Source organism: Lepeophtheirus salmonis, chromosome 7 (assembly GCF_016086655.4).
Source record: "Lepeophtheirus salmonis chromosome 7, UVic_Lsal_1.4, whole genome shotgun sequence".
NCBI classification, from domain to species: Eukaryota; Metazoa; Arthropoda; class Copepoda; order Siphonostomatoida; family Caligidae; genus Lepeophtheirus; species Lepeophtheirus salmonis.
In genome coordinates, this window is record NC_052137.2 from 36,929,172 (window position 1) to 36,948,078 (window position 18,907).

Below are 18,907 nucleotides of genomic sequence, written 5' to 3' on the forward strand. Positions count from 1 at the left end.
CTTAGTTTCCATTTGTTTGCCGACATTTTATATAAATAATCCATTTTCAGAAATGAAGATTAATAGAATACGATTTTTTTACATATTCAAATTAGCTGAGTCTAGAGGAAACATTCAAGGATTAATACATTATTAGATGTTCAAAAGTAAATAATATATAAAGACTTTGTTTGGAAATAAGTATATAAAGCATTTACTTCTTTTCTAAGCCATTGAATAGAAATTTATTAAAATTTGGAAAAAGGATTAAACATTGCATAATATCAAATATAGGATTTTAATACAATTTACAGTACTTCAAATCTATATATAATAACATTAATTGATTGAATGATAGATAAAAAGAGTGTTTCAACTCTCATGAAAACCATTTAGTTGATTATCATCAAAGGAAGTATCCACTATACAAATGTGGCTTGTCAAGATAAAACAATCTTGTATATAAATCATGAACATGTGAAAATCTGCATTAATTTATTTAGTCCATATTTATTTTATCATCATCCAGAAAATTTAAGGATAATGTATATTCAATTTATCTGCTAAAATAATTACAGTAATTCACAAATATTTTGCTCTTACATGATGGGCCCATTATAGTGAAGTCAATCCCTCAAACCAATAACGACCAGTCTTAACCACAGTCTCCAACCTCTGCCCTGAACCTGACACAGGCCTTGATGAGGAACTCATTGCCCATGTTAGCTACCACCTCGAGAAGGGAAGCTCACAAGGAGTCAACGGTATTATGTGGACGTTTATTGGACTCTCTCTCCATGACGCCCCCCACATAGTAGTCCAAGGGGTTCAAATCCGACTAGCTAAGAGGAATAATGTACATTCATTTTAATCGTATATTATATTAATTTATGACCAGTTATTCCTTGAAGGTGTTTGCGACCTGCGACTTCTTGATATCATTGTTAAAACTTTTAACGTTTTGTTTTTACTGCTTCATAAACTCAATAATCTCCTTGGGCAGGCAACCGGCACGGAGGCACACAATATTGGCCTAACGCCGATCGTATTTGAATGACATATCAAGGATTTTATACTTTGTTATTCAGGTTTGTCAAGTGAATCTAATGAACACACTTTCATCTCAAGCTTGTCAAGATATTTAGGTCTAAACTTTTTGATTTAAGAAAATTATATTGTTTGTTAATAGTAATTGACGATAATTTGCCTAAAATAGATATGAAAATTCATTCTATCTTTAATTTTATGTAGACAGGCCACGTACATATGTTTTAAAGTGGGTTTTAGTTTGTAGCTCTGGATGTTAATATCTTCTTTTCTCAAAGACAAAATATGCGAGTTAATGTTATGATTTTAGTTTTCTCTTAGTTTTCGCCACAGGCTCCAAAAAATAAATATTCTTATTTATTTGCATATTTAAAACTACTTCACTAATACTTTTCACAAAATACAGCTAGTGTAGTGCAGTTAGACATTAAGTAGTAATTATTTTAGAGCCCTATCTTGAATTATTATAACTCTTCTATTTATTTTTTCTTTTATAACACAATGCATAAAAGGCCATGATTTTCTCATACATTAAAATTCAATTTTCTAATCTAAGGAAAACAAAAATGAATGAATGTAACGCATTGAAGCAAAGATAAAATCATCATTCTAGCTTGAAAGAGCAGAAAGAAAATATGATACGTGTTCTTATTTTACAGCAAAATATTGAGGAAGGTAGTAATGAAACAATTCATGAGTAAATTCAAATTGGTTAGATATATTCCAGGGGCATCCGCAGGGGGTAGGCCGGAGGGGATTGAACCCCCTAGCTACCAATATTATTAAAAAAATATATTTTTATGTATGTAATCTTTTCTCTGTACTAATGGTAATTAAATGTAAAGGATCCTCTTTTTTATGACAGTATATCATTTTCTCTACACCCTCCCAAATTTAAAAAAAAACAGCTGATGTTATCAAGTGTCTTGATTCAGTAATACCATATGTATTGCTCTCGCCTTCTCCTTGCACTCTCCAAAATACCAACCTCTAAATGATTATCACATAGTAATAAGCATATTAAATACCAGTAGAATCAAGTATCGAAAACTATTTTTATTTTATTTTTAGAAAAGCCAATTTTAGCGAATAAAAACTTGTGTATATTAGTGGCAAAATTCCACTAACATTGACCAATCTGACAACAAAATTGTAGAAATACAGGTTTTAATTATTATTTTATTTATTATATTCAGGGTGGAATATTCTAAGAAGCAGTAATTTCAATTACAAGTAATTTTAATAAACAAAATCTAGATTTTTTCAAGACAAAAAAACACATTTAAAATAGCATTAGTGCCGCGAAAATATTAATATTTTCTTTTAATACATCTATATTTATTTAATTATGTATTTTTAAAAACAGTTTACAGTAAAGATGAAAGATCATTCTTCTTTCAGAGGGAGATTCTAACACCACGAGGATATCTTAAAGAATGAACAAAAAGGACAAATGAGGACAAGCACTAATATTTTTTCTTTACCTAATTGATAAACTTTGGGGTTTTCTCTACAAAAATTTCATCCCTATATATGCCTCACCTTAAAAAGTCAAGTGAAACCTCTACTTAGTGGAACTAATTTTATTTCACCTTGAACTTGAAGACTTTACTCAATTCATTTTAGTTTCCCTAAATGTTTGGCCAATGTTAATATTAACCATAGAACTATTGATTTAATAGTCAATACTATTGTTCAAACTAATTTGTATTTTGCAATGGCTTAAAAATTATTTTTCAAGCTGCATTTGTAAGTTATGATCTCTCTTAAACCTATTTTCTCTTGTACTTAAGCTTTTTTACTTATTTATAACTGAGATCTCAATGGAAACAATAGCTATACTCAAAGGTATGACTCTATGTCCCATTAAAAAAAATGTTCTAATGATTCATTTAAGCTATGAAAAGAATGAATTAATTATATACACCCTTAATTATAAAAATGTGATTATCAATTTTAAATTTTATTTATGGGGTGTTATTGACTTTTTAACAGGGATAAAAAACCATCAGTCAGTAAAATATTTATTTTTAGAATACTCTAACCTTCAATTGTGAACTTTTGACTGGAAGCAAGGATAACTACAATGTACTTAAATAGATAGATAGTTGAAAAAGTACTTTGACATGGCTGACATCATTGGATTGAAATGATAAATTATGCCCTTATCATTTATTTATAAATACTCTATGGGCTTGAACAAACTATAAAGAATGGTACTGAGAAAATTGCCCAAGGGGGGAATTTGCACAAAGAGGAAGATTGTCCAAGGAGGAAATTTGCCCGAGGAGGAAAGTTGCCTGAAGCAAACAGATACTATTTTATATAAAAAGGGATTTGAAACAAAATAAGAATTAAGACACAGGTATTTTCATCTTATTTTTTTACATTCTACACATTTTTTTAAAATCCACCATATAATGTTGAAACTTGTCTCTTTTATGAATTTGCAAATGAAATTAAGGTTGATGTTGTTTTAACCAAAAGTTAAAGATAAATTTATACTTTAATCCTCCTCCTTTATTTTCTATCAAATGATATTCAAAAAGGCAAAAAAATAATTAGAAGCTTAATATTGTAAATTAAGCCTTTTAAAAAGTAAATGAAACAAACATTTGACCTTTGTTTGACAATTTTCCACCTCGTTCAATTTTCATTCAGGGAAGTTTCCTAGTATCATAAAAATTCATTAAATCACACATGTGAATGTGTTTATGAAAAATGTAAAATAACACGGAATATTTGTGGGGGAGTGTTGTCATTTATAGTTTTGCAGCAAAGTTTGTATGTCCGTCGACACCTAAAAACCCCAGATAATTCCGGGTACTACCGCAAGTTACTAATCAGTTATTAGTACTCAAAACGCATTAAATGTTTTTACTTTACCCATTCTATCCATCTATTTAAACTGCCCAGGTAAGTATCAATCAAATTAGGCTTTTTTTTGGTGGAAAGATCTAGTTAAATCAAAAAAATATAAATATTCAACCTTGACATTACCTAACTTGAAATACATAGATAAAAAAACAAATTGAATAAAATTGACCAAAAACATATATTTGATAAATATAATTTTCTTAATCAGCCCAATGATTGAATATGAGATAACTATGGAGTGACAAAATACATCATTTCTTTTATAATAAGAATATGCTTATCAAACTTTCTTCAATATATTAAAATTTAGTCTTTTATTTTTTTAATGTCTTAGTTTAGCATCTTTGATGAATAGTTAAATCCTATGTAATGTTTCAATTATATAACAACACCACTCACTGCAAATTTTGTAGCTGTGAAATGCAATAATAAATAATTCCTTGGAAACCCCCATTTTCGAATATCGTATAGATTTTGTGCTACGTCATTGCAAATATAAACAATTATAAAGACACGGATGAGATCATGGCTGCCTTTTGTTTACATATTAAATCATTTAAAAAAAAAAACCCTCTCTAAATAAATAAATAGTTTATAAACCGATCTATATCTGAATTTGATGACTTAAGTTGAGTGTTGTCTCCGTCTTTGTTTATTTGGTCTTGTCCAATCCAGTCTTAGGAAGTGCCCTATCAGTCCTAGAGACCGGTCCTTAAGACTGTCAATCTTTCGTACTGATTAAAAAAAAAGAAGAAATAAAGTTGAGTGGCATTATCAAGGACCGAACTTTATTAGTCTTAGGTCTGATATGTCGGAAAAAACTGGACGGGACTTTAGTCTTTAGTCCTAAATGAGGACTGACATAACACCACTTATGAATAATACACTTCTTTTATATGAAGCAGATGTCATTTGCAAATATGTTCAACTAATTAAAGTAACAGAAGCTATTATGTGGAAATAAATCATGTCTTGATAAATGATTAAGCATTGGGTTTCCATGAAAAAAACGATGATTTAAAAAAAATAATTAAAACGTAGTTTTCTGTTAAGTTAAAAATAAAACTTCAATCTAAAAACAAGAACATCGTATTTATGTTTGTATTTATAATTCTTATTATGAATTGAAAAGTAGCAACCTTTAAAGATCCATCACATGGAAATTTTGACAATTATTATGAAGCAAGAAAAAATCCAGTCCTGAATGTTGTTGAATTTTAAAGTACATAGATAATCAAATCTTCGATATTCTGTAATAAGTATATGTTGTATCAAAAAACAAAAACAAAAATATAAAAAGGTCCTTGAACGCGACTTTTAGCCTCTTATTAAGGGGAATGAACCTAAAGAGATATAGTAGACAAGGTTGTCTTAATATAATCAAGTTTAAATATGCTCGAGTCTTTGAGTAATTCATCATGATGGATCATCACACATAGGGAGAGAAATACGTAACATAGTCTAAAAACAAAGATACTTCAAACGGAGTGGACATATTTGTACTCAAAGATACTCCAAACGGAGATGACATATTTGTGCTCAAAGATACTCCAAACGGAGTGGACATATTTGTGCCCTTTTGTTTGTTACAGAAAGTGAACGCTAGTCGGGCTGTAACCTGGGTATTGAAATATGTGAGATCGTTGACTTAGAGTACATTTTTATTTTCCCTGGGTGGAGGTTGGGGGGGGTTAAGGCAATTACTTCTTTTTTTCGATAGAGTCTCAAAATTATATATGACTTGAACACCTTGCGTGCGAGCTGACCCGCAGGTCGCTCATTTCAAAAAAATTAAGTAACTTCAAAAAACATTGTATAAAGGGGAGAATTTTAATTTTTTTACCATTATTTTTTTAAATATATTGAGTATATAAGTGAATGAAAAAAATCAAGATCCTTAATCCGTATATTTCAACATTCCTTGAATAGGGCACTCCACAATGGAATAGAGCTACGAGTACTGACCTGGTGAAACTTGTTAACTCCTGGTACGCAGTACATACGTACCCAGAGACCCTTCCACGCAACGTGAAAAAATATTACAGTTGATTATGGGGCTAAATAAATCTAGCCAGATCATCAATGGTTTTAGGTTCACTCAAAAAAGGTTGCTAACCCACTATTCTAATGTAATTATTAATTTCATAAATAAAAAAAAAAAGAGGTTTATTGTTTAAATCAGCAGTTTAAAATCAACTATTTGAGGTATATTTTAAAAATGGTGATAAATCAGTATACTACCATGTTTTAAAGAAATTAGGGGTAATATTGAATTTGTTGAACAAAACAAGAAGGGAATTTTTTGTTCTTTTTAAATCTCACAATCAGTCGACCTATATTTCAATTAAAAATAGTTTAAAGACAGGGGTGGGGCCAAGTACATTGGTACTTGTACTTAAGAAATCATAAAACACATCTACTGATACTTGCTATAAAAAGTAGTAATTAAGTATCTACAATTACTACTGATTTATTGCAAGATGAAAAGCGGGTTCAATCGGACAATAGTACAAGATTGTATAATCATCTTTAAATGATTAGATCTGCCTTCTCCCTTAAAGACGATACTTTGTTTTCTTTGCAATGAATTTCTAAGCTCACTCACAGTAATTTACTTGCTGTTAAAGTAGACTAATACATAAAATAGGATTATTAAAAAAGAATAAGTTAATATGTTCTTCATAGTACTTAAATACATTACAAGTACTTGGCTCAAGAACATATCAAAAATTACAAATTTTGGAAAAGATGAGTGAGGTCCAGACCAGATCTCATACTTGGCTAATGCATTGAATACTGGATATTGTTTTCTAATAACCTGAGACTTAGTAACTCTTTAATATGGTAAACCGCATAATTTGTTGAAAGTGGGTATGAACATATTTAAAAAATACACCATATCTTCAAGATGGTGCAAATGTTGTCGTAATAAACAAATGAACTGCTTATAAATGCAAGTTGGCGAGACTGTCTCCTTGGATATGTAAACAAATTACAAATAAGTAAACAACGTTCAGGCCTCATTTAATATACTTGTGAATTATCTTATTAGCAAAGCTTGGTCCCTAAGATATGAAGTTTTTTATTTCAGCATTATTTATAATGATAAAAAAATAAAAACTGTTATACACACCCAACTTCAATTTAGCATATCTACTGAACTTTTAAATGAAACAAAAGAAAGTATTTGCTACGTATTTTGCATCTAAACTAATTTGATCCAGACAAAATTTTATCCACGTCATAATTTGAGGCCATGAGTTCAAAACAAGCTAAAATTAAAAAAAAGTTTTGAATAAAACCCTTATTTTTTAATTAGTGTCTGCGACTGAATAAAATTTATATTTCACATATTTCATTTTTCCGAATTACTTTAATTGTTTGAAATTGAACGGAAGGTATAGAAGATATGACAATTTGAAATTTGATGTAGAACACAGTTTTTTCTTATATTCTAACAATAAAGGACTTCATGCCCCCCCCCCCTCAAAATGTGTTTTGTTGATTGCAGATAAGGTTATATATGTCTACTAAATTTACTCCATGAGGAGATTGGGTGAAGAATTGCTTTTATGGGGGGGGATTTGATCCTATAATTATATTTATATTTCTTACGGGAAATCTCAATTTCTCCTAAGATAAACATACAACAACAAATTAAAATTATACCTATTAGTTTTTACATTCATTTAAACAGTTTTGGTCTCGGTTCATTTTGATACATGCTCAGTTTGGTAACTGACAATTAAAAAATGGGGTTTCTCGAAAATTCGGGTCCAGGGAAGAATATTAGATACAAACAGGGTCGCAGCTAACTTATACGCAGAGTGCATAGTATCCCAAGCTCCAGTAGGGCCATAAAAACTAAGATTACTTAAGACAATGGTTTTCAAAGGGGGGTGGTAAGGCAGGGCTAGTAAGTGGGGGGGGAGGACGTAGAAAGATGGAGAATTGACGATTGCTACACATACAAAAGTACACATGTTTGTATAAAAATACCCTCAGCTAAAAATTATTAGTATATGGGGGCCTTGGCATATAATAGTTTTGGAAACGCTGCCTTAAGAAACATTATAGGGCCCCGACAAGCTGAGTAGAGGACCTGGATCTATAATCCACCACACATCTTCCCTCTTTTATTTACAGCCCCTGGTGCCTAAAACCACTTTTCCAGATAAATATACCAAAAAAAGAAACACAAGAACCGATACATTTAGGTAATATATTGTGGTCTCAGTTTGAATTTGTCGTTTCAGGTTCTAGAACCGTAACCACTTCAACTGCTAAAGCAATAAGGGTACATACAACATTGCTTATTATCACTGAATTAATAAATTATAATTCTATTTAATTGGACATGATATTTTTTTTTTTGCGTATGATCCTTGTTTTTATACGACCGCCAGTTAAAATTTGACCGTGAATGACGATTGAGACATGTACAGCCTCTTTCATAGCCGTGACTAATAATTTTCTTTGGTTTGGAAGCAATCCCATTACTAGTAATTTTGTTCGGGCGGGAATTTGACAAAAATTTGACAATTTTGAAAGAATGGGTTTTTTAAAAAGCAATATTTTAATAGGACAAAACAATTATTTAAAAATAATTGATAATAAGACATTCATTTCTGGGCCAAAAAAGCTGTTTTTTCGAAAAGTATGGTCCCATATATCACCCCGTTATATTATAGGCCTTTGAGGGGGGGGGGAAGTGCACTAGTATTTTATTTGATCAAGGTGATATTTTTATTTACTTATATTTGTTTTTGTCATGACAAATTCGATTTTTTGATAATTTAAAAAAAAATGATTTTTTAAAAAATAATGTTTTGCTCTTTAAAAGTTGTTTTCTCTTATGCAAATGCAATCAATATTTGTATTTATTAATCTTATAATATTACCCTCCAAAAAACATCGACTGGTCAACATATCCTTCTTTTTTTAAATTAAAATAGGCTCACCCTACTGAATTTGCTTTTCAGATACTTAGTTATGCTGTTTTATAGTAGTAAATTTAAAGTTATTCGCTTAGTCCTAAATGAGCCTCAATGAATGGAACAGGTATTTCCATAAAACAGTTAGAATAATAAAACATTTAAATAAATAAAAAGTTTTTGGACTGATCGCTGATATCTTTTTTTACATCCCTTTACGGGAGATTATATCAAGGATAGGTTTGGTTCAAAGGGATAACTGACTCACACAATGTATGTACTCTTGGTTTTTTTTTAAATACATAATTTATACCATGAAAAATATATTTTTCCCCCTTAAAACTTGATTAAGTCAACTGTACATATTGTATAAATAAAACAACAATTTTAGTGCGTACCTATAAATGTGTGTTTGTTGAAGACACATGGGTACTTCCTCATATCCCTTAATACCACCTCTCAATGGAATACTCGACCACTGAATTGCAACGTACTATGTAAATACGTATTAAAAAATTGATTTACGAGTATTCATGTACACATGTTTCGTTGCTTTATTTATCAATCGCAATTCAACATCGGCCAACATACAGAGTAAATGATCCTCATGCGTTATCAATAGAGGTTTAAGAAACATGACCTCCCAGTGCGCTAGAAAAAAAGAGAGCAAAAATTAATGTGTTATTGCAGACAATTTGGAGAAGAGCAGCTTAGCTGTCATGACGTTTGATTAAATTAGCTGCGAGCAGTTGGAATATGAAGGAAATAAAGACAAACCCCACTCTAAATCTAGCTATGATATCAGCAGGAATTACTTGTCAATTCTACTCCGATTCCACCTAGGACTTTGCAATTAATCCTCAGAGGTTCACACTCGTGATTATAATATCTACATACATTTCTTATTTCAAAGTTAAACAACAAATGATAAGAGCTTTAGAAAAGAAAAAATCCAGTTCAGGTTGTAACTAAAAAAAGTCTTGCATGGGGTCTAGATTATATTTTTTACAAGTCTACCTTGTTATTAACCGAGTTTTTATTTTATGAAGCTGTTATTATAATTTGTTTAATTAGTGAGAATGGAGCATCTAAGTATAAAGATATAACTAGTATCTGTGCCCATGAAAGGTGGACAATGATGACTAATTGGGTATTATAAGTATTGTTGACTTGGAGTTGAGTCAACAAGGATCAACAACGGAGTAATTTTTTGTGTATATGTTTTTGGGATTTGTGTGAATTTCCTTCCTGTCATGGCTGCGTGCAGCTGATTTAATAAAATGTTATTATAGCCAAACTACTTTCCTCCTAAACATTTTCAAATTGGCAGGATTACCATGGTTTCTTTTATAGTTCCATAACGTCAGGTCATATTTTACACAACTCTAGTTCAATGATTCTACTAAAATTTTCATATTTCATCTGTCAACACAGAAGCTACCTAGAATTATTTTTTTCATTATAGAGTGTGGATTACATCTGTGTTCATTTACAAATTATATCAACAAAATATTATTATTAATCCTTTGGAGGCGTCCTAAATTGTACTTTAAGGAGATAAAATTGATTATTGCAATAAAAATATGAGAAATTGACACATTTATTTAAAAGACCAAAAGGAGGCCAATATCTTCAATCAAATAAAGATTCTAAATTATAGTTGAAATTATAGAGTATCTGAACTCATCCTACAAATTTGAATACAATGCCTCAAATATATCTATGAAATATTTTAGACCAGTGGTTCTCAAATGAGGATACGCATACCCTTAGGGGTAATTGAAATTTTGAAAAAATATGTTAGAAGTGGTACATATCTCAGGGGCGTCTGCAAGCTACAGCTCCTCCAGCCCACCCCTTGTGGGTGCCCCCCCAAAACCCAAAGTTAACGAATTTTTGTTTTTTACAAAAAAGATTAACATTTGCATTGTTTCCCAAAAAATATTCATTTTCAGTGTATAAATGTAATTTTCTTTGGATTTTGGATTTTTTTCATGATTTGAAATTAATAATATAAAATATAATTTAAAATAATTGAAATTTTTTGAAGAAAAGTTTAATTTTTTGCGAAAAACTGTGGATTTTTTTCCCCTACACACTTAACTTTTTGAAAATGGATAATAGATATGGATGTTTGAAATTTTTTTTTCCAAAAAATGTAATATTTTGAAAGGAATTTTTTCCAAAACATTTAATCTTTCCAATATTTTTCAAAAAAAATTATTTTTTTGTGAATAGCTATTGATTTATGAAATTTGTTCGAAAAAATTGAATATTTTGAAATTTTTTCAGAAAATTTAATTTTTGATATTTTTCCTAAAACATCAATTATTTCTGATTTTTTTTGTAAATAACTGCGGATTTTTGATTTTTTTTTTTTACGAAAAATTTTTAATACTTGGAGATTTTTTTCCAAAAATTTTATTGTAAATTAATTAAGTGTGTACTTGGTCTAAGAAAATATTTTACAAGTGATACATCACTAAAAAAAGGTTGAGAATCCATATTGTACTGTTTGCAAAGTAAGTAAAAATTAAAGTAGGATTTTCTCCTTTTTTTAATTTTTGTTAAAGATTGATTTTATGTTGACGCTCCAGATATTTTATTAACAGTACATAATGTCTTCATTCCACATAATATAAACGTTATGATATTTTGAACGTCGTACATAAATTCAACTTTGTGGGTTATTCTGTACGACAAAATATTCAAAGGAATTATAATTAATGACACGGAACATCGTATGATGGGTCGTATGTTTCTGAGATTGATGAAAAAAACAAATAAATTATTGATGGGATTTAATGAAAGTGGCTTGCTCCGAGTTTTTAGGCATACAAATAAGTCAAATCTATTTTAAAAGTAATACTTGAATTAATTCACTTCTTGATTCATTATAATATCCATGAGATCCTTCATTTAGGCTTTAACCTATTTGAAAAATAAACATTTCTCCTTATCATACATATTTTGATTGAGTCCTTGTTACCTTTTTCTTTACTACCTTTACTCAAAGAATTAAAAAATAATAGGATTTTATTATTATTTTTTGAAACTTATTTTGATAAAAACCAACTATTGAATTGTGTACTTCACAAGCAAAAATATTACTATTTTTTTCATATTATTTGAATAAAGGTAAATTCAAAGAAGACTTTTGACATGGTTCGTAAATTATATTTTAATCCATGGAATAAGCTTAGAATAAAGATGAAAAGATGGCTGTAGCAGGTTATAATTAAATGAAAACTACACAGGGATTACCGTTATACCTTTGAGGTGGATTTTTTTGGCAAATATTCCAACTTTTTTTTCAAGAAGAACCCTTTTTCAATGTAATGAAATAAAATAAGAATTTCCTTGCCAAAAAAAAAATAAAAAAACTCTTTTTTAAGGAAAATATTAAGTGAACTATAATTGAGTCTTTATTCTAATTCTATAGTTAAGAAATGATTAAATTCTAATATTTGAACGTTAAAAATAAGAAAATTGCTCATATTTTTTTTATTTCTAAAAAGTTAGTTTATAAATTTGAATACATACAAAAAATAGGGCTGTTTTTATACAAACGCATCTTTTACTATTTGGATTATACATTTATAAAATATATAATGTTTTTGGTTAAAGTTCAATTGAGCATTAAATGTGTAGATATGTAAAATTAATGTGGGTTTTATTAGATCAAAGGTTCATCCATCAAAATGTGTCAATGATATTTAAACAAAATTTGTAGCACAAGTGTAGTCATTGAATGCATTATCAATTATATTTAAGGACAAGATAGGTCACGAAGTTGAAAAATGCGCAATTAGTACTTTAACAAAAAATAAAAAGTAGTTACTTATCGTCATATTGTGTGGTAGAAAGGACGGATGTCCTCTCAAGAGTCCACAAAGAACCTGCATTTCCCTCTGCATGATTAAATTATGATAAACAAACGAAATATGTGAATTGACGCCATTACTAACAAAAACCAGTTCTTCCTACATCATCTTCAAAAGCAGTTATTCTAAATATTTATGTGTTGTAACTTAAATCTTCAAATAAGGAAATAAATTCATATGTCCAACAAACTGAATATCCATTGCGTTGAACATTTTTACGCTCAAATCATTATTAGCACGACTTATTAAATGTACTGCGTTTAAATGATGAACATGCAATGCACAGTTATAACTTATAAGGACTGTGTATATAACTAATGTTGTAAAAAGTATGACCAGCCGGTATATTAAAAATTAGAAATGGTTAAAATCAACTTGGTAATCCTGACAACTTGAAGAATGTCTTTGAGTGTAGCAGCTTCACTGTCATGACGTTTTATTAAATTATCGGGCAGCAGTATAAAGATGAAGGAAATAAACACTAAGATCCACTCCGGATCTAGGAATGATAAATGCAAGAATATCAATGATATTAATCCTTAATTCTACTCCGTAAAAAATACTCTGATGTTCTCTCAGTAGAAAAAAAATAATGATAACAGTTTACAACTACAAAAAGAATCTCTTATTTCCTTAAATAAAAATCCTCTGTCATAATTGCTAAAATGAGACATCTACATAATTTGAATATGAAAGTTTGCAGACTAAATTTACAAAACATGATTTAAATGTTCTGTCTAAATTTATGATCATTTGCACACATAGATTCATATTAATAAAGGCACCAGGGGCGTATGAAGGAATATATATATATATTTTTTTTTTTTGAGGGGAGGGGTGGAGGGGTTTTGGTTAAATTACTAAATTTTTGGGTTTTTGTTTTCAAATATTAAGTTCGCTTTAAAAAAAATCCATTCATTATTAACAAAAAATTTAATTTTTTGCAAATAAATTTAAGATATTATATTTTTTGGGAAAAAAAAAAAATCAAAATTATTTTTCTAAAATCCATAGCTATTTACAGAAAATGAAATTTTTTGCAAAAACAATTTCAAATATTAAATTTTTTAGAATTTTTTTTAGAAAATTCATAGCTATTTACAGAAAATTAAATTGTTTGTAAAAAAAAGTCAAAAATCCATTGATAAGTATTCAAAATAATTTTATTTTTGGGTTTGCTGGTTAATTTGCCTCAATGAAGAAAAAAAAATCTATTAAAAAAAGTCTTTAATTTAGAAGGGCTACAGACACTCTAGCCCACTCCCTGCGGACGTTCCTGGGTACATCGTTACCTTTATGTTATCATGCAACATTTTTCCCGAAAAGTAACAGGGGAAAAAACCAAAAATCAGTTGGTAGTTAGCCAATTACTTCAATCTATGCAACTATTATTCAATAATGGTAGAGAATTGTTCATAACATAACAAGAGCTAATAAAAATGCAACCAATTAACGTTCAGAACAAGGCTAAGTGAAAAAAATAAAAATAACTGCAACAAAATACAGTGTTAGTTTTTGTGTTCGTAATGTAATTTATTTACTTATAATAAAGTTCTATTTTAATTATATCGTTTATGTAAAATAAATTAGTTTGACGACAAATGCATTAACACTCCTTATGAAACAGTCACGATCAAACCTTCAATCAAGAGGTGTTTAACTTTATGTAATGTTCTAAAGTTCAATTGAAGGTTACATCAGATCAAGAATCTAGGAGTGCATTATTTATTCTTCTTTTTTGGAACTTGTATCCTTTTCAATCTCTACTAAAGTCATTCAATGCTTCCTTTTTTATCTACATATCCAATATAATACATATATCTATTACTAACTTACATCATACACACCTATTAATCTGTCAGTAATTAGTAAAACTAGTGTAGTCAATTGGTTATGAGCAAACAAAACAAAAATTATTAGGAACTAAGTAGAAAAAGAAGGTAAGAACAATGCATGTATGTTTCTGCTTCCTGCTTTGATCCTATCAATGGGTCAATTGTTCCCTGTCAAGAACCAATCATTTTTTATTGATGACTACACAATACACTTTTGCAGAAAAAAAATAGAAGACATTAAGAGTCGTTGTCACAATAGCCTTACCATGGACCAATGTCTCCCAATTAGAGCTAATTGGAGCCCGTACATCGTAGATTAGATAAATAACTAAAATGCGTACTCACTAGAGCACAAATCTCCGGCTATGGTCATTTTTCCTATATTGTAATCAGAGTTGGGCAAGTTAATGCAATTTCACTTAATTTAGATTAATTAAGTTAATTAACTTTTAACTTAACTAGTTAATTATTTAAAATGTGTTATTTTAACTTCAACTTAACTTGTTCATTTTTAATTTATCCAAATTAACTTTTAACTTATTTGAAAACTTTTTAAACTGAATTATCTTAATTTTAACTTCACTTGATTAAGTTAATTAGTTAAAGGTAAATTTATTTTGTTATTCTAAGTTGAAATACTAAAAGACTGTCTTTAAGTAACCGTTAGTTCTCCGATGATTTAGTTATACACTGTGTTGACACTATCTGTTCTATTAAACTTTTCTACTTGGTTTTCCACATCAAATCGATAAAAATATATTTTCTCAGTGTCGGAGAAAATGTCGTTTTCACATTATCTCTGCTATTTAATCAAATTTTACATGTAGTTTAAAATTATCATGGTGCCCAACAAACAAGGAAAAGCAAAAATACAACCTTCGTTCCACATAATTGACAGAGGTGATAAATAAAACTTTTGCTAGGGCAGAAGATATTAAAAAAATACCGTACCAAGGTAATTGCAAGACTTTGAGGGATCAAGACTAATTGGATACTAAGATAAACAATTGATATTACTTAAATATTACTATAGTAAACATTTTAATCTAATTACTTTGATTATGATTATAATAATAGGACCAAAACTTTGACGGATCCAGGCTTAGAAATACCCTTCAAAAATTAGTATCTAGAACATGATTTATCTCAAAACCCACATGTACCTTTTAAGGGGCGATAGCAAAACTTTGAGGTGTCAAGATCGAGACTAAATCTTCAAACATTCATCTTGGCATAAAGACCAACAATTAAAACGAAATTCTGGGATAAGAACATGTTTTCTGTTATGGGTATTATGATTCAAATCTCAATGCTCTTATTGGTGCTGGAAAATTAAGTACATTTTCCAGGTTAATTAGTATTAATCACGATTCAAATGAATAAATGGAATTCATAGGAAATTTAAACGGAAGTTGTATTCATTACATTAGGATGATAAATACACAGATAATAATCATTTATTATTCAACTACGTGGTAAACAATGAATTACCCAAGTGTAACAATAAACTATAAATGAAATTATATCTCATTGAAAACCAACAATATGAATGAAACAGTGCTAGAACACTTCCATGAATGTTCTTTTATAAAAATTCACTTTTTTTCAAATTTGAAAAGTAGGAGGAGAGACTATGGACAATAACAACAGTTTTAGTTATAGAAGGCCAAAACTTTTTTTTTGGTCGTTAGGACTGTTGAATATCACTCATAACAAACTACTCAGTCTCCAAGAATGCGCCCTTTTAATTGAATTAACAAGGGAAGAAAAAGTTGAATACGGAAAATTGAGGTGAAATGATAAAGTGACGTCATCAGTGGTATAATAAAAAACAACATTTTGCGTGATAAAAAATATATTACTCCGACCATGTACAGCTATTTTGTTTTAAAGCTTTACATTGAGATCGTTTGACTTAGACTTGCCAAATTTGATCATCAAATACCATTTGTTATATTTTTAATTTCTGTACAGGTTTTACCAGTCAATAGTTTTGCCACAAATGACATTTGAATGCTACTTATCAAATGTTGCAACTTTCCTCGTAGATGGTTGTAATAGTTAACAAATATCAAACTTATATTCAAAAGTTAGATAAAACATTTTAATTTTTTATATTTATGAATAATTAGCTAGACTTTTCATGTTGTTAAGTTATTACACGTCTAAGTATCATAGAAGATTAAGATTTACTGATAAATATAGTATAGTTCACAAATACATCATCAGATAAGTTCAATCTCCAAAAACTCTTGAAAGCCATGTTTTGTCTAAGAAACATAATTTCTGTTTAGTATAATTACATTTATAGAAGAATAAACACCATTTGTTGCATTTGTCCCATTTCTACTGTGCAAGGAACGTCGGCATGGGGTGGGCTGGAGGGGCCCTCCCCAAATTAAAGAATTTGGGGTTTTTAGTAAAAAAAATTAATAATATAAATTTAATTTTTTTTTTTTTTTTGAATACCTGTGGGTTTTTATTTTTTTCCAAAAAAATTCTTATTTAAAATTTAATTTTTCAATTTTTATTTGCAAAAAATTTAATATTCAAAAAATAGCTGTGGATTTATCATTTTTTTCTCAAAAAAATTAATATTTGAAATTTAATTTTTTATAAATAGAACTTTGGATTATTTTTTAAGAATAGGTAAAAAAAATTAAAATAAGACATATTTTTTAATGAATAGCAGTGATTTAAAAAAAAAATTCAAAAAAAATTAATTTCCTTGAATAACGAAGGATTTTCATTTTTTTTTTTTAAATTAATATTTGAAATTAAGTTTTTGATAAATAGCTGTGAATTTTTGATTTTTTTTAGGAGTGGCTAAAAAATTTTCAATTTATTTTTCGAAAAAATTGACACATGGCATTTAATTTTTTTAAATGGTTGTGAATTTTTGAATATTTTTCTTTCAAAGAAAAAATTTTTTATCAATAGCTAAGGATTTTTCATTTTTTCCAAAAAAATTGATATTTGAGATTTAATTTTTATAAATAGCTGTGATTTTTTGATTTTTTTTAGGAATAGCTAAAAAAAATCAATTTTTTTAGAAAAATTAAAATATGAAATTTTTATTTTTTATAATTAGCTGTGAATTTTTGAAATTTTTTTCCAAAAAAAAAATTATTTGTATGAATAGCTCAGGATTTTTCAATAATTAAAAAAAATTAAATTATGAAATTAAATTTTTCTAATTTTTTTCCACACAATTTTAATTTTTCGATTTTTCTGCAAAAAAAAAAAAAGAATCCAAATACTAAATAAATAATTTTATAAAAAAATTAAAAATGTATATAGATCCTGCGTACGCCCTTGTTGTGCGTTACAATATCTCAAATTTATCCTCAATGAGTGGTTTATGCAATTTGATAAGGTTATATGCTCTGATAGGAAAATAATTAATAATTAAAATGATTACAGTTACATGAAAACAATAAACACTGTCTACAGTGTTACAAAATATTGTTTCTCCAATACCTCGAAGAAATAGTGACAAAAATGATGTATTTTTTCGCAATCATCTCCATTATATCCTACAATTCCCATGTATATTTTTTGACTGTAGCACTTTTGATGTTTTAGACAAGAGACTGTTGCAACTACCACTTTTAAGTCAATAACTGTTTACCTACACAATTATGGAATCTTAACAATTGAAATAGTGAAGCATATGTTGTGGTAATTATATAAAGCTTGATTATTGTCCTGATCGATAACTACTGATTAGTGATTGCATAATAATCATAAATAGAATCGGTTAAAATATTAACAAAAACCTGTTTTTAAAGGTCAGTTTACTGATGGAAGCACATGAGTTTGCGCCTCTCCTCTTTTTGTTGTCTATGCTTTTTCCCTGAGCAATTTTGATGTACGCATATTTAACACAACCTTTCAATTTTTATGTAATAAAATGATGATAAGTGAAGAGTAATTCGAACCTAATCTTACAAAAAATTTGTCATCATATGATTACATTGAAATAAGTAATAACAACTTGGAATCACGAATTTCAATAATATAAACATTGAGTCATTCTATTTCAGTTGAAAGAATTGAGAATCATCACATTTTCCTCTCAACAAGAATGTTACCTTCGAGGAATCTTTCCTCCCTGGAGTAGGTGGGATTAATCCGTAACTAGTGTAGGTCCATAATATCAAGGATGTGTGTTTGCCTCAAAATTGCTTTTCTGTTTTTGTATTTCCAATTTTTAGATCGTTTTAGCCTGTAGGAAATGAATAAAAGTGACATGAGGTCCTTGAATGACAGTCAAATGATTGAGAACAGCTCGAAGCTGTGAGGAAAGTAACAAACATAGTTTCATGAAAAGTCAAGATCCAATACTACT